At 35.0% G+C, this 22,342-nt stretch overlaps 1 long non-coding RNA gene across 1 annotated transcript; it reads left to right on the top strand.

Moving 5' to 3' along the window:
- Positions 1-17,526: 17,526 nt before the first annotated feature.
- LOC123718314 lies at positions 17,527-22,342 on the top strand. The gene is made up of 4 exons (XR_006754989.1): positions 17,527-17,866; positions 19,101-19,279; positions 20,700-20,859; positions 21,281-22,342. It is a non-coding gene; the product is annotated as an uncharacterized LOC123718314 (long non-coding RNA).

Here is a 22,342-nt window from a genome sequence, read left to right as displayed (position 1 = left end):
TGATGATAAGACCCTCCCTGCACCACCAACAGTACCCTCATCTCAAATACAGCGCGTTTTCTTGCTGCGTGAAGCAGCAGTGAGGGCCATATTTATTAAAGAAAACTTTTAAGTTTGATAGGTTTTTAACAATTGAGTTATTTTAAGAAATAAAACCTTTTTATTACATTGTTTATTTTTTTTATTTGTTATTTTAGTTGTTTATTTTATTTATTTTTGAAACATTTTTATTACAATTATTCTATTTATTTTTAAGTGACTACTAAAGTCTTCACTTAGAATGTCTGTCTGTAATTTATAATTTACATTATATTAGTGTTCTTTTTGAAGGTGTTCCAGAGCCAGATTTTCCAGAGCATGAAATCTATGCATATCTGCATATAAGGCTTTCCCGAAACTAAAACTATCCTTACTTGCTTTTTGTAACTAATAAGAGAATATTAAATTAGGCCATGTCCACCACAACTAAAACACAATTATATGTTTTGATTAAATAATGTAGTTTTCTGAGATACGGGTTCTTGTTAAAATGTGGTTTACTTCTCTGTTATTTGGCTCCAAGCGTTCATTTTCTCCGTTTTTGTGTTCGTACTCAAATCTTTGTTTTCTATTATGAACAGATAGGGTATCTAAATAAGCTGCTGTCATCGAACACAAGAAACAAATTAAAATTCAACAAAAGCAACGGTTAAACTTTCCAATATGGACCGTCGATATTAGATGTTTTAGGGGCGGAGAGGAGGGGAAGGGGTTGAGGGCTACCCTCCTATGCCATCCCCAACCTGCGGAGCCCCATGGTTATGGAGATATTCATGGTTAAAGTTTTGAGGTAAGAATGGTAACGATTTAGAAACTGTGGCCCAAATTCTATGATACTGATTATGTAGGGACTCCGTACCTTGTGTTCCAAACACCTCCAAGTGATTTTTGCTGCCAGAGTTGCGTCTAAGTATTAAAAAAAATTATTTAAAATTTTGTGGAATGTATTCAAATTCGTAAACAAACCGTACATCTTCTACTTCTTGGTTTGATTGGTTATTAGAGATGTGACATTCTGCATAAAAAATATTTTTTTTAATAAATCGATTATTTTTAGCATGTAAAATCGATTTTTTTACACTTACCGATTATTTCCTAATTTTTGAACTTTAAAGGTTGAGAATAATAACCCCCAACCACTTTCACACGCCAGAAACAGTTATTAAAAAAAATATTAATATACTAACCTAACCTAACCGAACAATAGATAATTATTGGTTTTTGGACTGCTCCGGCGCTACGGGAAATGCAGCCCCTCCACCCTTGCGTACCAAAGCACAGGCATTTTATTCAAGCCTCCGCAGCTTCAGCTTTTTGGTCGATGCTCTTCCTGCGCGCCTCCGAACTTTTATATACACTCTAGGGGTAGGGCAGACCACGTGGATAGTGGGGTGCTCTGATTCGGTTTTGGGTACTTTTTGGATATTAAATAAGTAAGTAAACACTTAATTGATTGATAAAACAGAATAAAATAATACAGAAAGTTACAAACAATGAAATAAATTTATTATATTTTATATACATATTTAATCGCAGTTAGTAGTTCTCCCTATGCATCCAAATGATTTTTCTTCAAAAAGAATATGGGCATTTAAATCGATATTAGAAAGTTTATCGTCGATATCTGAGTAGTATCAATACTTTCAAAATTTTAGCCGAACCCTAGTTATATTCAGGCAGACCGAAAAGACATTAAAAAAAGAATTTATTTATTTAAATGTCTTTACAATTTGAAATCTACTACAAAACTGATCTAAATCTAAATAATACGAATACAATAATCAACTTTCAAATAAACTATAGTCGGCGAAATCGCTGAGTGCAACGTCAGCGATTACCAAGGGTTATGCCTTGGTAACTCCCTACACAATATATTTTGTAATTGCGTGTTATTTACCAATTTATATGAAAAGTTTTAAAAAATGTATCAGCCTAAAACTTCGCAAAACTCCTTCTTTTAGTGAGTACTATCTACAGAAAAATATTACGGTCCATATTGGAAAGTTTATCCTTGAAATCTTTTAAGAAAAAAATCGCTGTGCTGCTCAATGAAATAAATATGCGAAATGGCGGAGCACTATAATGTGAATGATGATGATCGTGATCGTCGGTAGGGCAGGCAAAGAACAGGAACATTTCAACATTACCTTCATTTCCAAAAATGTGTGAAAATGTTAAAATATGTGTTTTATCTACCCTCAAACACAGTGCAGAATGGCAGCACGAAATGTGCATATATACATGTAATCTATGCTAATCTTGAGGACAAAGCTCGACTGTAATAATTATTCTATATTTATAAAATTTACAAATTTATACCGTGGGTAGAAGTCGGTGGCTTTGTTGTAGTTTCTATATTAGAGCAAAAGATTTTTACTTGTCGTGTTGTGTTGGATACGGGCCCAGGAATCACTACTGAATAATGTCTATAGGTAATTAACAAGATACGTTATATTGACTCAAACCAGTTTCCTAACCTTTGTGTTCAATTATAATAACAGTCTAAATGAAGATTAGACACCGTGTAGATGGAGAATCATAATTAACATAAAATTATTATGACTATTTTTCATAAATTTTAAGCATTATAGATTTAGAGATACTGCAGCCCCAGTTAAAGGTATCCTAAACTCGATACTATAAATATATAAACGCGGTACGCGATATCGCAATGACATGACCGGATAAACTCCATCGTATGAAAATGGTCACATATCCCAGTGATATTTGACGACACTTTGTATCTCTTCTCATAGTTTTTTCTATGTGGTAGCTGTCCTGCTACATATATGTATCACCTTTGCCTAAATTCTACATACTTAGATGTAAACGCCAGTTAAACGAATCTTATCGGGATTTAAATTAAACACTCACCTCAAGTTCACAATTAAGAAACAGAGCGGACTTCGAGCTCTGAATTTTGCTGTTGGCAGTAACTCACATGAAAATGTAGCATCAACAATTGGGCTAAAAGATTATTACATATAATTACGATTTTATTAATACAATGCAAACAATCTTAATACAATTCGACTTGTTCTTAGAGGTTATGGTGAAACTGGCCTATTACGCTCACTGCGAGGCTATGAAATATTTTCATTGATTGAATTTAGATTTAAAACTGCATTTAGTCATAAATTCGCATTTACACAGATTGTATAAATCAAACAAAATGTGCTGATTGAATATCGATCTGTAATTAACTACTTTACTGCGACACATACACACAATTGCACCAACTATGTTTAATAATATTCAATTAATTAATTAGGTATGAAGTGCATATAAAAAAGAAAACAAATGAAACATTATTCCTTAAAATATAATATATTATTTTCTGATTGTTATCACTTATTTATACCTCTATATCATTATATAGATCTGCAAAAGTTGTGGAACGACGGACGTCAAGGTAATACGGATGGTATGTTGTATTCTGCATACTTGACCCTAACATTTATTCAAGTACTTATAGGACCCCAGACTATTTTCATATTCGATTTAAACGAAACGTGGAGTGTCCATCCTTTATTTTAATATTAAATAACTACACCTCTTCTCGTCTCTTGGTGCAGACATCCCGTACATATATAAAGTACGGGATGTATGCTACTACGTATCCGTAGTGTTGTTAGTTGTTGTTCTTCCTTTTTCATATATTTAGTTATCTACTGCAGCTTCAAATTAGTGCTTTGATGTATTTTTTGAATTTAAAATTTATTATAAATATCGAATCATCTCCAATTGTGCTTTGGTGTAATTTTCGAATTTCGAATGATATTAAAAAGTACTTTGCTGTGTGGATTTGAATTTCGAATTTACATTCACATTTGTGCTTTAGTGTTTTTTTTAAATTTGGAATGAATGCTACTGTTATCTAAAATCTACTCGGTCTACACGTTTCGTTCCGCAACCTAACTTGCTCATTGCTGACCAAAACTAAAAAAAAAGTTTGGAAAGCAGCACTACAACAGCGATATCTTTAACCGTTCCGGAGATAGCTTTCTCAAAACCCTGACTAATTACTTATCAGCTACTTATTATAAAATTATATAAAATACAGAATTACAAAGATCTTATCAATTAATGTTAATTTTAATTATAAACAGTTTTTTTTTTAATTTAATTATTACACTTAATTCTTAAATGTAATTAATTCAGAGCTCGAAGTCCGCTCTGTGTTTCTTAATTGTGACCTTGAGGTTAGTGTTTAATTTAAAACCCGAAAAGATTCGTTTAACTGGCGTTTACATCTAAGTATGTAGACCTTAGGCAAAGGTGATACATATATGTAGCAGGACAGCTACCACAAAGAAAAAACTATGAGAAGAGATACAAAGTGACGTCAAGTATCACTGGGATATGTGACCATTTTCATACGATGGAGTTTATTCGGTCATGTCTTTGCGATATCGCGTAACGCGTTTATATATTTACAGTATCGCGTTTAGGATACCTTTAACTGGGGCTGCTGTATCCCTAAATCTATAATGCTTAAAATTTATGAAAAATAGTTATGATAATTTTATGATAATTATGATTCTCCATCTACACGGTGTCTAATCTTCATTTAGACTGTTATGGTTATTGTTTGTGTCAATATAACGTATCTTGTTAATTACCTATAGACAATATTTTATTCACTAGTGATTCCTGGGCGCGTATCCAACACAACACGACAAATAAAAATCTTTTGCTCTAATATAGAAACCACAACAAAGCCACCGACTCCTACCCACGGTGTAAATTTGTAAAATTTATAGAATAATTATTATACTCGAGCTTTGTCCTCAAGATAATATAGCATAGATTACACGTAGTAGCACATATCGTGTTGCCATTGCGCACTGTGGTTGAGGCTAGATAAAACACATATTTTAACATTTTCACTCGTTTGTGAAAATGAAGGTAATGTTGAAATGTTCCTGTTCTTTACCTAACGACGATCGTCATTCACATTTTAGTGCTCCGCCACTTCGCACATTTATTTCGTTGTGCAGCACAGCGCATTTTTTTCTTAAAGGATTTCAAGATTAGTAAGCGTAAACTCTAGTGTAACGATTTCGAGTATTTTTGGAAAAAACTCAAGAGTTTAAAAATTAATCATCAGGCATCGTGCTTCCGCTCGAGTCGCTCGCAGCTTGGTCGCTGCCCCATACACCGTCGCAGTAGCCGTCAAGATACGAAGGTTGGTTTGGTTCTGCATCGACGATTCTACGTGTTATTTGTAATTCAATTTTGTGGGTACCTTCTGGGGTTACCACTTAATTTTATCAGTGAAGCTTTTTGTGGATATATCCAATGTGTTAATTTTATGTTTTTTTTTGTTTTATACTTTTAGAGGTGTATCTAATTTGTTTCCTAAATGAATAAATAAATAAATAAATAAATAAATAATTGAAGAACATGTTATTTACCTACATTTGTAGGTACTTTTCACGTAAATATTTAGTGCTGCGGGTCGTCTTTGGGATTGCCACTCACAATAAATTATTAATGCGAGTCGCCTCTGGGTTTATCTCTTTACTAAATATTAAGTATATTATATCTACCATCGGTAGTTACCTACCAATGCAGACCTGTACACGTGTGTAAATCCAGTTGTAATGTAGCATTTACCTTATTATTCCAGAACGAATACCCTCGAACGATGGCGTAGATATCCAAAAGCGTAGCGTAACAGGTAACGCACGACCGTCCCCCCGCCGCCGCCGGTATCGGCGCCCTAACAACCACTTGTCGCTGGATGAGACGATGAACTGCTGCAGGTATTGGGAGAAGATCCATCAAAGTCTAAAACTCCAGGTAAAGACTGGCAATTTTAATTTTTTTTTTCATATCGGAATTTACAAATTCCTACATGTAGGAAAAAAATGGTATTATTTTTAGTGTAGTTTTCAACTTTTGATTTTGTTATTTCACATTTAATTAAAGACACGGAGATATACATTATTATTTTTTACATATTTTCGTATATATATATATATATATATATGTCTAAGTATTTCGTCTAATAGTTCGTAAGAACTAAATAGGTATCTAATTCCGTACTTAGGTAGTTAAATTTAAGCGCGTTTGCCGACTTTTCCAGATTTTTCGCGTCGACACGGCAGTTGCATTGCACCGGCCGGGAGTCGTGAGAAAGCAACGAAAGCAAACTGCAAGCGTGGCAGGTACCACTGAAACGAGGAATGTGAGCCAATTTAATTTACCAAGGGCAGCGAGTTCAAAGCTACAAATGGAAATTGTGACGTTGATTATGAATACAATAATTCTCTTCATCAATATCACGTCAATTGCTATACATATTCTGCTATAATGTATTAATCCAACTGTTTTGAAACAGTTTAAATTAAACTACTCTGTAGTGTATTGTTTTATTAGAGGAATTTTAGATTTTATGTTTTTATGAACCATTTAGAAGTGGTCAATGGGAACAAATCTTAATGTAGTTTTGTAGTAAATATATAGCATAGCAGTAAATAAATATGTATCATTAATAAAATTATATAAAATACAGAATTACAAAGATCTTATCAATTAATGTTAATTTTAATTATTAACAGTTTTTTTTTTAATTTAATTATTACACTTAATTCTTAAATGTAATTAATTCAGAGCTCGAAGTCCGCTCTGTGTTTCTTAATTGTGACCTTGAGGTTAGTGTTTAATTTAAAACCCGAAAAGATTCGTTTAACTGGCGTTTACATCTAAGTATGTAGACCTTAGGCAAAGGTGATACATATATGTAGCAGGACAGCTACCACAAAGAAAAAACTATGAGAAGAGATACAAAGTGACGTCAAGTATCACTGGGATATGTGACCATTTTCATACGATGGAGTTTATTCGGTCATGTCTTTGCGATATCGCGTAACGCGTTTATATATTTACAATATCGCGTTTAGGATACCTTTAACTGGGGCTGCTGTATCCCTAAATCTATAATGCTTAAAATTTATGAAAAATAGTTATGATAATTTTATGATAATTATGATTCTCCATCTACACGGTGTCTAATCTTCATTTAGACTGTTATGGTTATTGTTTGTGTCAATATAACGTATCTTGTTAATTACCTATAGACAATATTTTATTCACTAGTGATTCCTGGGCGCGTATCCAACACAACACGACAAATAAAAATCTTTTGCTCTAATATAGAAACCACAACAAAGCCACCGACTTCTACCCACGGTGTAAATTTGTAAAATGTATAGAATAATTATTATACTCGAGCTTTGTCCTCAAGATAATATAGCATAGATTACACGTAGTAGCACATATCGTGTTGCCATTGCGCACTGTGGTTGAGGCTAGATAAAAGATAGTTCCTGTTCTTTGCCTAACGACGATCGTCATTCACATTATAGTGCTCCGCCATTTCGCATATTTATTTCATTGAGCAGCACAGCGAATTTTTTCTTAAAAGATTTCAAGGATAAACTTTCCAATATGGACCGTAATATTTTCCTACATGTAGGAAAAAAATGGTATTATTTTTAGTGTAGTTTTCAACTTTTGATTTTGTTATTTCACATTTAATTAGATACTAAAGACACGGAGATATACATTATTATTTTTTACATATTTTCGTATATATATATATATATATATATATATATATGTCTAAGTATTTCGTCTAATAGTTCGTAAATTTAGTTTAGTTAAATTTAAGCGCATTTGCCGACTTTTCCAGATTTTTCGCGTCGACACGGCAGTTGCATTGCACCGGCCAGGAGTCGTGAGAAAGCAACGAAAGCAAACTGCAAGCGTGGCAGGTACCACTGAAACGAGGAATGTGATCCAATTTAATTTACCATGGGCAGCGAGTTCAAAGCTACAAATGGAAATTGTGACGTTGATTATGAATACAGTAATTCTCTTCATCAATATCACGTCAATAGCTATACATATTCTGCTATAATGTATTAATCCAACTGTTTTGAAACAGTTTAAATTAAACTACTCTGTAGTGTATTGTTTTATTAGAGGAATTTTAGATTTTATGTTATTATGAACCATTTAGAAGTGGTCAATGGGAACAAATCTTAATGTATTTTGTAGTAAATATATAGCATAGCAGTAAATAAATATGTAACATTAATATCTATTAAAGAAGTTACATTTAACTGTGTACTCCAGTAAACCAAAGATATCTGGTAATTTCAGAAACCAACTCTGGAGTGAAGATGAAGAATCAATTGTATTGGATCCAGATAACGAGCTGTGGGGTGGGGTTTCTTTGATAAGCAAGCTCATAATAAGGCCAAATGCTCCATGTGTGATGAACGGCTTAGGCGGGATGCAGACACACTGTACAAACATCTGAAAGAAAAACATTCTAAAATCTTTGAGGTAATTTATTCCTATTGATGTTACCTTAACTCACTCTCAGATGTAATCTTGACCATCATCCCCCGCAAAATATAAACTTAAACATGGCCTGGATGCTTGCTCTATTTAAAACTTGTTAAAAGTAGAAATGTGATTTCCACATTTTCATTGATAAACTCACAATGTTTCTCTATTCCTTATATTTAATTAAATTGAAATCAAATCCAATCCCAACCCCCTTGTTGAAGTTAAGTCAAGTCAATTCATATATAATTTTTGCTAGTGAAGTGCTTTTTTAATTTATGATGTGAAATCATTGATACGGAACAATAAGATTTTTTTGTTTTATTTAAATTAATACATTATTTATTTTGGTATATATTCGATGCCTCTAAGGTTTTTAGAGTTTGTCTGTACTTCTTCATTTTGGTCAGTGAGTTGAATTAAAATTTTATTTGTGAAAAATATCAAGACAATAGTCTGCTGCTATAGAATTCCAAAAATACAATGATTTTGTACATACCATAATATCACTTAATCTATGTATATAAACATGAATTGCTGTTCGTTAGTCTCACTAAAACTCGAGAACGGCTGAACGGATTTATCTTATCTTAGTCTTGAAATGTTTGTGGAGGTCTAGGGAAGGTTTAAAAGGCGAGAAAAAATCGAATAATTTCCGGGAAAACCCTAAAAACAGCCCTTTTCTATTTCCCATACAAACGTTTTCTAGAGTCAATTTGAACTTTCTTGCTATTCAATAAAGTTCATATTAAATTACAAGCACTCACTGTAGTCTAAGCAATGTAGGTGTGTTCCTAACGTCAAAGAGTCTATTTGCACTTCATTATCGCTGCACAAAGTTCAAATTCAATCACATCTATCAAAACAGTGTGCGTGTTTGCCTAGGAGGATTTTGTCGCGTTCTGAAACTCAACAAAAGTGACAATATCGCGAACCCGACCAAATTGAATAGTCAAAAATTGTAATAGCTATATATCATTAGTACTGATTTTTATTTTGGTTGGCTTCGCGATATTATTTATTTTATTTTAGTTTCGGTATGCGACGTTTTCACGTCATTACATCAGCTGTCAAACAAATCGCGTTAAAAAAGGGTTTAATTTTTGAATTATTAATTGATTACCCCTATCTGTGCAAAATTATTTAAATACATACCTACTAATAGGAAAATATCCCAGTCGGGGTTTTTTAGTGGGTCACAGAAGAGTGGCCAAAGTTCGTGAAAGCGAAGATACTTTGGTCACCCGAGCTGAACCTCATACATCACGCTATCATCAGGGTGAAGGTTCTGTTCAAGAGAATTTTTTGCGCCGACTATATAATTGGTAGGAACAAAACCCTGCCACATTTTAAATATTTTTGACAGTTTGTCGAAGTTTAGAACAGAACGAAGTTTGTCGGGTCCGCTAGTCACCTATATTATAATTTAAGAAGAGTACCGATTTGTCTATTTCTGAAAAATATGTGTTTTTCTTATTTGACAGGATTGCCTGCATCTTACTGGAAGGTAAGATACAGGCTTAGGTCACATCCAAAATGTACCTATTGGCTCATGTGTATGTAATATATCACTTAAAAATTCCAGAACCTGGATTACAAAGACAATGAAGAAAATTTTACAGAAGTAATAAATCTACCTAGAAGAACCATTAGATTCGATAAAGGAGGATCAGGATAAAGTTTTGTTTGAAGTGCAACCCAAGAGATGACGTTAAGTATATTGAACCAAATAAAAACCAAAGTAAGGACGATGTGGAAATTGAAAACTTTGGAAAATAAATCACAGGATTACTGAAAGGTATATCTTTTGAATGTTTGTTTTAAGCATATTTTTTATATAAATTTAATTTCCTAAATAAATCTTCACAATTGTAGGAAGATATGATACCAGTAATAAATGTAAACAAGATTAATACTCATTAAATTAAATAATACTATATATATTTACCTTTTTTACCATTTACCTTTTTATACATATTATATATTTCATTGTTGGCTTTATTTTTAGTGTATGTATAATTATATTACATATAGTTATGTATAATTTTGGTTAGCTGTAGGAATAATAGAAAAATCTTATCTGTTTTAATCCGGTACAAAATTTCAAGGTGTACCAAGGGCAGCGAGTTCAAAGCTACAAATGGAAATTGTGACGTTGATTATAAATACAAAAATTAATTTACAAACAACACCAGATATAGACAGAGAAGTGGGTGAAAGAAGTAAGGAAATTGATCGGCCGGATATAGGACAAGAGGTAAAAATTACTTAGTATTTGAATGAAATGCTTCCAGAGAGACTGACATACCTCTCACTTCATCCACCTTCATGACAATTAACATGCAGGCTCATCATTTCTGGGAATGTTTTTCCTTCTCTCTTACTGACAAAGCCTACTCACCCGACCGACTTCACTATCCACAGTTCCATTGTTTATCCAGATTGTAAACCGTTTCTCATTCATCCGTTCTATATGACCAAATAACATAAGCATTTTATACGATGCCTCCAGTATCCTTCGACGTCTTATTAATTTTCTTCCGTTAGCGTAGTAATTCTTTTCTCACAGTTGTTGCCTGGAAGAGATCGCTCGAAAGCGATAAGGCCGCCAGTTGCCCTCTTCATTCAATTATGTCAACTGTTATATTACTATATGCAAAGAAGTGTTAATAAATAAATAATACAAAACAAAAGATATTATTTAAATAGATTATAGTTCAAGTACTTTAGTTTATATTATTAGAAGCATAGTTGACCATGAATAATTTTTTTTCAGAACCAGTAAAGCCGAGACAAGTTAGACACTACGACCTCCAGCGAATTCGAAACAAATCAAGACACGCGCACCCCCAAAGGACCCAAGCGACGAATCGGCTACCGCGAAGAATACAAGATCAACCTAACGGAGAACGAAGATCGGGAAATCGAAAACTTCGGAACATACGTCACATGCTTACTCAAAACGGTCCCAGAGAATAAAATTAGCGCGAAACTTCAAATGAATATTGTCAATCTAATTATGACAGCTCGGTTACAGACTCTACAGAAAAATGATACACCGGTTTTGACAGTTAACGGAACCATAGTGTTAGATAATACAAATGTAGATGATAATCAGGTTGTGCTTACGGATAGTTAGAGAATATATTTTATTCAATTCATTTAAGGGAATAAATTTTATTTCATGTTTTTTATCATTACTATCCTATCAACATTTAGTATATAACAGTAAGTATATAACTAATCCAAATTCAAAAACAGTGGTCCACGTCCCACACATTTTTGAAAAATATTTTCGCAAAAAGCAATAAGTAATACATAAACGATTCTATTACCCGTCCAAAGCAAAAAAACAGTTGTTAACCTTGTAAAAGGCGTTTCGTTTTTCCGTTTATTCGACTATTCAGAGACGTTATTTTAAAATGATCCTTACAACCGCCTGAAAATGGCTTGAAAATTGCATCTTTAAAACGGCATAGAAAAATACTATGAAATACCATTTTTTGCAAACTTTGCAAATAGTCATCCATATAGTGATTCCGCTCTATTGTTTGCGCCGCTTCCGGATATTTATGTATGAAGGCCTTTGCATTCTTGTTTTTTATATAAATCGCGGTGCAAGGCGACGACGCAGCTCCAAATATCACCGATGACATTCTATATTCCTTCACTGGCGCTTCCTTGTCTTTCCGCCATAGGAACCTGAGACTGTCTCTATCTTCTGCAGATATTTTCACCTGCAGAAACATTTCTTTTATATCGGCCGCTACCGCTACGGGACCTTGACGGAAGCAAAGTAGCACTCCAAATATTGACTGCAGTAAGTCCGGACCGGACAGCAGAACGTCATTGAGGCTGACTCCATTGTATTTAGCCGCGGCGTCGAAGACAATTCTCAGCTTCTTTTTAAGGGGGTGAACCACTGGAAAGTGAGGCAGGTACCACTTTTTGTTGGATGTGCAGTCGGCTGGTGCTTCTTCAGCATAGTTACTTTTCAAAAGATTCTCTTTCTGCGCGCTATATTAATTTTTTAATTTAGCGTCCTTACGCAGTTTTTTTTCTATTCCTTGAAATCTGTTGAAAGCTGCTGCGTAATTGTTTGGAAGTTGTGTGTCGTCCATTTTCCACAATAGTCCGACCTCGTATTTGCCATCTTCCAATTGTCGACTGGTTCTTTCTAATATTTCAAGCGCTCGCTGTTCTATATCCGTTGAAGGCTTCTTCGGCTGAACCCCCAAGGACTCAATATTAAAATGTTCCCTCACCAGCTGATCTATTTTATCTTCGACGACGCTTGCGTGTGCACATGTGTTCACATAATTGATTGGTGACACGCCGCTGCTGTCGGAACCGTGAAGAACCCATCCTAACTTTGTTCGTGACGCCACCGGCTGCCCTGGCTTCCCACGTCGTATTCGTAACGAGACAATGTCAACAAGTTTGCGCGTTTTCCGCGAAAAAAATACCCTTTGTCGCTACTCCTCTTTTCGAAAACACTCTTCTTGAAGCCACAGCCAGCATCGGAATACTTAGCGTTGACATATCGAACGACGTTCAGTTTCGCGGTCATTTGGAGGGAAAGGCTAAATTAGCCTCCAAAAAGCTTGGTGTGCTCAGCAAGGCGAGACGGTACTTCACTCCAGGCCAACGCTTGCAACTCTATAAAGCGCAAATACGGCCCCACATGGAATACTGTTCTCACCTCTGGGCGGGGGCTCCCCAGTACCAGCTCCTTCCACTTGACCGTATCCAACGAAGAGCGGTTCGAATCGTCCTCGATCCTTTGGCGTTGCGTAGAGATGTGGGGTAACTCTGCACCTTCTACCGCATTTACTATGGAGAGTGTTCAGAGGAGTTGTTCGGATTAATACCTGCAGCTGAGTTTCAGCATCAGACGTCGAGGCAAAATACAAAATTCCACCCGTATCACCTCGACGTCCGACGTTCCACGACTGAGCGTTTTTCAAGGCAATTTTTGCCGTGCACCACCGCTATGTGGAACCAGCTGCCCACCGAAGTATTTCCGAACCAATTCGAGTTAGGGTCCTTCAAGAAAAGAGCGTACAAATTCTTAAAAGGCCGGCAACACACTCGCGTGCCCTCTGGCATTGAGAGTGTCCATGGGCGGCGGTATCACTTAACATCAGGTGAGCCTCCTGCCCGTTTGCCCCCTATTTGATAAAAAAAAAATAACCGCGATAAGCAATATCGCGAAGACATGACCGGATAAACTCCATCGTATGGTCTACATACTTAGATGTGAACGCCAGTTAAATGAATCTTTTTGGGTTTTAATTTAAACACTCACCTCAAGGTTACAATTAAGAAACACAGAGCGGATGCGGCATTTAATTACGAATTACGATTTATTACTGTATATCATAGGCAAACAATCTTAATACAATTTGACTTGTTCTTAGAGGTTATGGTGAAACTGGCGTATTACGCTCATTGCCAGGCTATGAAATATTTTCATTGATAATTAATTTAGATAGTGAAGATCTTATACATTTATATGAGGAAGAGGTAAAACCGCATTTACACAGATTTTATAAACCAAACAAAATGTGCTAATTGAATATTGATCTTTAATTAACTACTTTACTGAGACACATACACACAATTGCACCAACCATGTTTAATAATATTCAATTAATTAATTAGGTATGAAGAGCATATAACAAAGAAAAACAATTAAACATTGTTCCTTAAAATATAATATATTTTTTTCTGATTGTTATCACTTATTTATACCTCTACATCAATACATAGATCTGCAAAAGTTGTGGAACGCGGTCAAGGTGATACGGATAGTATGTTGTATTCTGCCTACTTGAGCCGAAAATTTATTCAAGTACTTATAGGACCCCAGACTATTTTCATATTCGATTTAAACCAAACGTGGAGTGTCCATCCTTTATTTTAATATTAAATAACTACACCTCTTCTCGTCTCTTGGTGCAGACATCCCGTACATATATAAAGTACGGGATGTATGCTACTACGTATCCGTAGTATTGTTAGTAGTTCTTCCTTTTTCATATATTTAGTTATCTAGTGCAGCTTGGTAATACATATACATACACTATACAGATACTCCTAACATTTATTACATATAAAAAGAAATGCACCTGTTTCAATAATAATTCCATCTTATATATAGGTCAGTCTGCATGATTCTGTCACAACAACAAGCGTTCCGATATAAATAGGTTATATGATAAGAAAATAATTTATCAATAAAATGATTTCTAAAGGTCAGTCACGCGTTTTCCTTTTTCGGATCATGTCGAGTAGTGATCTGGAGTAGCGGTTTGAATTTCGAATTATGTCAATTAGTGCTTTGATGTATTTTTGGAATTTAAAATTTATTATAACTATCGAATCATCTCCGATTGTGCTTTGGTGTAATTTTCGAATTTCGAATGATATTAAAAAGTACTTTGCTGTGTGAATTTGAATTTACATTCACATTAGTGCTTTGGTGTTTTTTTTTTAATTTGGAATGAATGCTACTTGTTATCTAAAATCTACTCGATCCACGTTTCGTTCCGCAACCTAACTTGCTCACGGCTGACCGAAACAAAAAAAAAGTTTGTAAAGCAGCACTGCAGCAGCGATATCTCTAACCGTTCCGGAGATAGCTTTCTCAAAACCCTGGCTAATTAATGACTACCTTATCAGCTACTTTATATAAATTACAGAATTACAACGATCTTATCAATCAATGTTAATTTTAATTATTAACAGTTATTATTTTTTAAATTTAATTATTACACAAGCTTGTGACTGTTTATATTTAACGCGTATCGAATCATCTCTAGTAGCTACCTAACATATGTCATAGATTGTGCGATGCTGGATTAATCACGATGATTTGTTACCGTAACTACGCATAGTGCCGGATTAGCCATATAACAAGAGTAGCAAATGCTACGGGCTCGCGAATGTGGGGGCCCCGCCCTCCAACGTGCTAATTTAACTTTATCGTAATAAAAAAATATTACATATGAGCGTAATATATCTTGCTTCACTTCCACTTAAAAATCTAAAACTCGATTTCGTCACGTCAAATCGTTGAAGATAAGTTGGTATTTTACAAACTTTCTGTCGTGATGTTATAATGTTTAATTATAATCGATGTCTTTAGACCAGCATCTACCTTTCAAGTGGCAAGTTTTTTTTATAAGAACTTCTTTATCATCTCACTTTGTTGAGAGCATGATTTGCTCTATATTCAACAAAAATATTTATTCGTAACGGTTTTGTTTTATTCAATATCCTAAACTTGTGAAACTAAAGCAAACCAAGGGCCTCTTAATAGAATTTGCTGCAGGCCCCGCGCTAGCTTAATCCGGCACTGGACCCAGACCTAAAAAGGTTGTAGCGTCACTGATTTATTCATTTTATACCACTGATTGTTGCATTTTTCATGTTTGTACATGAGTGAAGTATTTAGTAGCCTCATAAATTTTAAATAAGCGATTAATATTCCGTCAAACTCATTGTTACCATAAACAATATCTATTTGGTATTTATTTATAAGAGCGCTTGTGGTTTTAATTAGTATTTCCATTACAGGAACTTTATAGATGATACCAATGTATACCAAATGCGTATCAATCCATAAATATTCGCATTTATTGTAAGTGTACATCTAAATCTTTTACTTAGCTTCCTACTTCAAGGATAGGAGTTTTTCGTTTACGAAAAATATAGCTAGCAAGGCTACAATCAAGAACCAATAAAAAATTGGTTTCTTGCGAAATGTATTTCACAAAAGTGTGCTCGTGGTGTTGTGAGACACTGTTTGTTTTCAAAAATTGCGTGAGTGAGTCTTGGGTGTTCTTGCAGTTGTCGCCGAGGTCCCCATTCTAATATATCCCATATATATATTCTATTTTCGTTAAATTGTTTATTTCATTTTCGAGTTTTTTCTTCAATCTGCGACGCGCGCACCATTGATCCAAAACGGGCAGTCTTGCCATATAAGGATGGGAGTTTGAAAATATTGTAAATACCGGATTGTAGCACATCCTTTGCAAATAAATGATTTAATCTAGATAATATTATATTAAGTAGATCCCCCCCTGGCCATGGCGCACAATTCTTTTAAATGCATCGTAGTGCATCACGTGGCCACAGGCACAAACACAACACAATTTCACATAGGTATTGTATAAATATTTGACGCTTATTAACTGGTTTTTTTTTCTGACAACGGTGGTATTTAGTAGTCTTGCAATTTCATATAATATGACCATTGCCTACTTATCACTTAAAACGGTTCTGCATACATATTTGAATATAAAGTGAAATTGGTGTAAGTACTCTTTCTTAAAAGATTAGGTATATAATAATTCGAAGCCATTAATAACAAAAATATATAATAACGATAACAATGATAGTAATAATTATTTTACAATTAATGAAATTCTTCTTCTTTCTCTCTTTCTTCTTAATTAATCAAATAATTGTATTATTTGTATTCATGTCTATGATAATAAAAGCCTTTTGTTAAACTTTATCTAATTTAACTTTATTTAACCAATTTCTGTAAAGCTGCAGAACAATTTTCGAAAAAGAAGTTCCATTACGCGTGTACTAGTGTACACACGTAACGGAATAATGTGACGCGTAACTAAAAACAAAAGAAGTTTCACTTGAGTAAAATTTGGTTTTAATGATTACTTTAATAATTAATTTAATAAATTTTACAGATTTGCTGAGCAAATGGTTGTAGCTGCACTTATTATGTGTTGTATGAGTCTTAGTTTGTTGTATGCTACCACAGTGAGTCATTTCAGGAGATACATTTGAATTTTAATAAAAATACTATTATGTGAGATTAGAAGTATGGCAAGCCATAAAAGTCGTGCATTCATAATTCTGTCTTGTGAAGTACTTACGTCACTTTTCATTCAATATATTGCGTTACTGAGTATTTGTTTTTCAGGTAAAATAAATGAATTGAATTGTAACAAACAAATGAACATTTTAGTTTCAATTCATAACATTGAAACGCTGAAATGTGCGTGCTCTGTTATTACGTGTTTTTTTTTTTTAAATTCTGATTTAAGTTTAAATAGATCTTGTTTCCTAAGGATTAAGAGTGTTATTCCTTCTTCATTTTTTTCAATAGAGATACTCATCGCACAAACTCACAAGTTCTTAACTCTTGATGACTTCTTTTTATAACACAATTTCTCTCGATCTCGAAATCTACCTGGACAATTTTGCTTTCTGGCTATTAACTAATTCATTATTTCTAGGGTGGCCTAGCGCTGCTGGAAAGCGTGGATTCGATTATGAGTGGATTAACGATGCCACTGATGTTTATTCGAGTTAGTTGCAATGCTTTATGTGTATCAGAGCCATGATTTTATTTTGGAATATTGTCACTGAAGAGAACGTGTGTTCCAACAGAATCGATGCCCAATGACAAATTATACCGTTAATTACGTTTGTAAGTATGTTCTGTCCAACCCTGTCTTTAGTGTAGAATCCAAATGTACGACTAACATTACGAGTCATTTCTTGAATTGCGGTATCGAAGTGTTTCCAATGCTAGGTGTTGCAAGTTTTTATTGACATTATATTAGTAACCTAGTTGTAGTTGTACCTTTCCGACCACTTGAGCAGCTTCTTTAGAACTGTGCCCGTACACTTTATCATTTTGCTTTTTGTAGTGTTCTTTATATTTCCGTGCTTTTCACCTAAAAGACGCCACTTATTTGTGTCGTTCTGTGTGTGCCAATCAGAGCCTGCGTAAACGCGTACAAATTTTATAAATCACAAAATGTTCGATAGATGACTTATTACTTTTGTAAACACAATAAAATATATGAAAACACGTGACCGTATTTTATAATACCACAGGTGATATTTCAAATAGCCTATAGTGATACCTATAATGGCAAGGCTACTGTTATAAATAAAAAAATCAATGGCGCTACAACCTTTTTAGGTCTGGGCCTCAGATTTCTGTATCTGTTTCATGATCATTAGTAAATTAAAAAGGTAAGTAGGTGATCAGCCTTCTGTGCCTGAGGCACGCCTTTGACTTTTTGGGTCTATGGTAAGTCGTTTACCTCACGATGTTTTCATTCACCTTTCGAGCGCACATAAAAAGAAAATCCATTGGTGCACAGCCGGGGATCGAACCTACGACCTCAGAGATGAGCGTCGCAAGCTGAAGCCACTAGGCCAACACTGCTATGGTTATAAACAACTCCTTAATCTCAGCCACTCAGGCATTGAAAGCCAGTCAGCGGTTTGACTCGCCATGGCCTTCCTTCCTTCACAACCTCAATATATAAGGAACTATTATTATATATAAATATTTCAAGATGAAAAGTCAAATTGCTAAGACATTCTCGATTTAGGGAGACAAATGAACAGCAATTCGTTCTTATATACGCTTACTTGCGCAAATTGTTTGACAAAATACATTCCTTTTAAAAAGATGCGTTCATTATTTAATTAATATAAATACATAATCCTTGTTATTTGATTTAAACAGCAGTGTTGGCCTAGTAACTTCAGCGTGCGACTCTCAATTCTGAAGTCGTAAGTTCGAACCCAATAGACTATATGCATTTTACCTCGATGCCGTCGACCTTCATCTGAGGCCCAACTAAAAGCTGGAAGCGTCACTGGTTTTTTGGTTTTTATTTAATAATAAACATATATTTTTTCAGGTCAGTTCAAAAACAACGCGGCATTGTTAATATTGCAAACGCCATTCGACATGTCCATCCCTCACATTGGGACCGCGTGTTTGGAAAGTAAAATGCCACCACATGGGACTGAGTGCTACAGCAAGGGGTGGTGCCAAAAGAACTTTAATAAGGACGAGTATGCTGTCATGTTGAAAAAAGTAAGCGTCTCCTATGGACTTTGCACATCGCCTGCGCGTGAGAACGAATCTTGTGACACTAGTTTTCGAACAAAGGATTTCGGCATCGGATGGTTGATGCGGTAGAAGATGCAGAAAGACCCCACATCTCTACTGTCAAAAATAATTATATCAGCCAGTTTCCAATGTCCAACCTTCGTAATAGATTCCAGTACCAGTAGTCGATATGCCCGCCAAGGTCCGTTTTCTTGTTATTTGATATTCCGACTTCCTTCAGTACCTTTTCCCCGTGAAAAGGTGATATCTCTGTCTATAACAATTTTTCTCCATTCGCTTCCTGTTAACACTTCTATATCTTCTATCCACCTTTTTTGAGGATGCTCTCTTCTCCTTTTCCTTGGTCTTTTCTATATAGTTGTCTTTAAAGTCCATCTTTTATCTGTGTATCTTGTTTTCTGCCCCGCTCACTTATTCGTCGGTCCCTTTATTCGGTTTTTGCTTTTTGTTAGCGCGACTCAGGACGTCATCGTACTGATTGTTGTCGCAGGTTTGAGATATCGTTGGAAACTTTAGGCAAATGTTAATTTATTGACACTCAAAGCTCTCGCTAGATATAACTTTTCATATATTTACCGTAACGTTTAGTTAACGAGTCATGCACAATGTCCAGACTTAACGTCTGTGGAAATATGCCAAAACACCATCGCGGGAACATTGCCGTCACCCGCATCAGGCGCTTGAAGATATGAAGAATCATTCATACAAATCTGTCTACTCATGTCACTTGACCTACGATCATTGTACAATTCGCATCCTTTTTTGATTTATATTAATATATTAAGTATCTGGGCATTTAATTTACACCATCTATCCGCTAAAGATAGAACATGGTGGCCCATGAGGGGTTAAGTCTGAACACTCAAACTCTTCCTATCCAACATAAAGATCGTGTTTCTGTATGGTTTTGAGACGTGGAAAGTTACAAAGAGCACCACAAACAACTGCAGGTCTTTGTAAACCGCTGCCTTTTTGAATATTCTTTGGAATATTCTTGCCCGAGAGAATCTCTAACCATCAGCTATGGGAGGTGCCAATTGACAGGTACATAAAACGCCGAAAGTGGAAATGGGTGGGCCATAAGCTCCGGAGGGATCTAAGTCGTATTGCTAATCGAGGCCTCTACTGGAATACTCAAGGAAACAGGAAACGAAACGCCCAAAACAGACCTGGCAACGAAGCATCATTGCAGAGGCGGAGGAACGTGGAGAAAAATTCAAAGAGCCGCCCAGGACTGATCAGACTGGTCTTTTACGCTGCATGCCCTCTGCTCCACTTAGGGAGCATGGGACTTTTCCAGTCTACTAGGCCATCGATGGACATTTTATCGTAACACTCGCCCGTATAAGAAAATATTGGTTAATTTATTGTTTCATTTTTTTAGATATCTATCACTATTGGACAAGTCTGTATGTGAAAGGGCCTTCCGACCTATTGTAGGATCTGCCTATAATATGGACGACCCCCTGACGTGCGCAGGAGGAGTTATCGGTTTAAGTAATTGTAAGGAAGATGGTGGCTCACCCCTCATATGTCCTATACCCGTAAGTATAGAGTAGTTTGCCGAATTTTATAAAGTACCACTTAATGGCTATTATCACTAGGATCAGTACATTACCTATACAAACAGATGTATATGTCGCAGCCAACTAGCTTAATTAGCCGTTCAATTAACAGCCTAACCTTTTTACTAAACGGCGTCGTTTAACTGGCGACTAATTAAGCTAGTTGGCCGCGACATATAGATCAAATTTAATTTTTTTTTCCAATTCGACGATCTAAACATTGTTGTTGTGTATTCAGTATAAATAATTTAGAAATAAATGATTTACATAACAGCAATTTATCTATTGAGACTTAAGAGCAAAAGCGTTTTACGATTGTTTCACTGTTGACTTTGTTTTATATATATTTATAACGAAATTTCGCAACTAATTTGTTATATTATATTATGTTATGTTCCAGTCGTCTGAAGGCACTCGCTTCGCTGTGGTGGGATTGGTCGTTCTGGGATACAGATGTGGTGGTATGGTATTCCAGTCGCCTTCACGAATGTACCACAGGTGTACAACTGGGTCGACGCTATTATGAAGACCTACAATTACGATACCACCTCGTTCGAATACTAAACTAAAATATATCTTTACTAAATTAACGACTCGACATTCGAGGTTGGATGAGAATGTTGCAGATACCATGGACAGCAAAATTAATAAATCCATTTTCAACCAACTCTAAATCACCACTAGACTGTCAACTATCATTTACAAATGCTTAGGCCAAATTGCCAGGAGAAAACGGAATAATCTCGAACTGTTAATGGTAGGGAGGGGTGATGGCAGAAGTCGGGGTCTCACCTAATTAGGACAATTATGATGCCCTTATGCCAGAGCTGAGGATGGAGTTGTGTGGAGGCAGTCGAGGTACGAGATAAGGGCTTTTCGCGCACGTCTTTAATAATTAAGATTCCAATTATAAAATTACAATAACTCGTACAAAACACGAATTAATCCTTTAATAACGTGGAATTAATATGATTCTATGAATATATAAAATATTTATAGCCGACTCAGTTGACATTGTTCTGTTATATGTTAGGGTTATGTTTTAAAAAAAAAGATAAGATTCTTGTAGACAGTTTTAAAAACATCAAACTTGTAATTTAAAAGACGTTGTTATGGAATTAAGTATTTAGTTTTTATACAAGAGCTGGATATTAAACATTGTATATGTACTTATATTGAATAAAAATAATTTTATTTATTATAAAACTCTACAAGAAACGTTCGTAAGAAACTTAGACTTGCTTAGCAAAGCGGATCACAAAAAAGGTTAAATTTTTGCATTATTGTTTAGACACACAAATAACGCGATTAAAAAAGTTTAAATTAATCACCGCCCAGGGCTTGCGTGTGTAAGTTTAATTTTTTTTATTGTCTATTGTTTTCAGTGGGGACTGGGGGACCTTTATATTCACGGGGCCCAGGGTTAAAGTTTATAACTCAATTTAATAAAGTTTATATCTCA

This window comes from Pieris brassicae, chromosome W, assembly GCF_905147105.1.
Source record: "Pieris brassicae chromosome W, ilPieBrab1.1, whole genome shotgun sequence".
NCBI lineage: Eukaryota > Metazoa > Arthropoda > Insecta > Lepidoptera > Pieridae > Pieris > Pieris brassicae.
The sequence above is the reverse complement of the archived record's forward strand: the minus strand, read 5'-3'. Positions and strand labels throughout refer to the sequence as shown.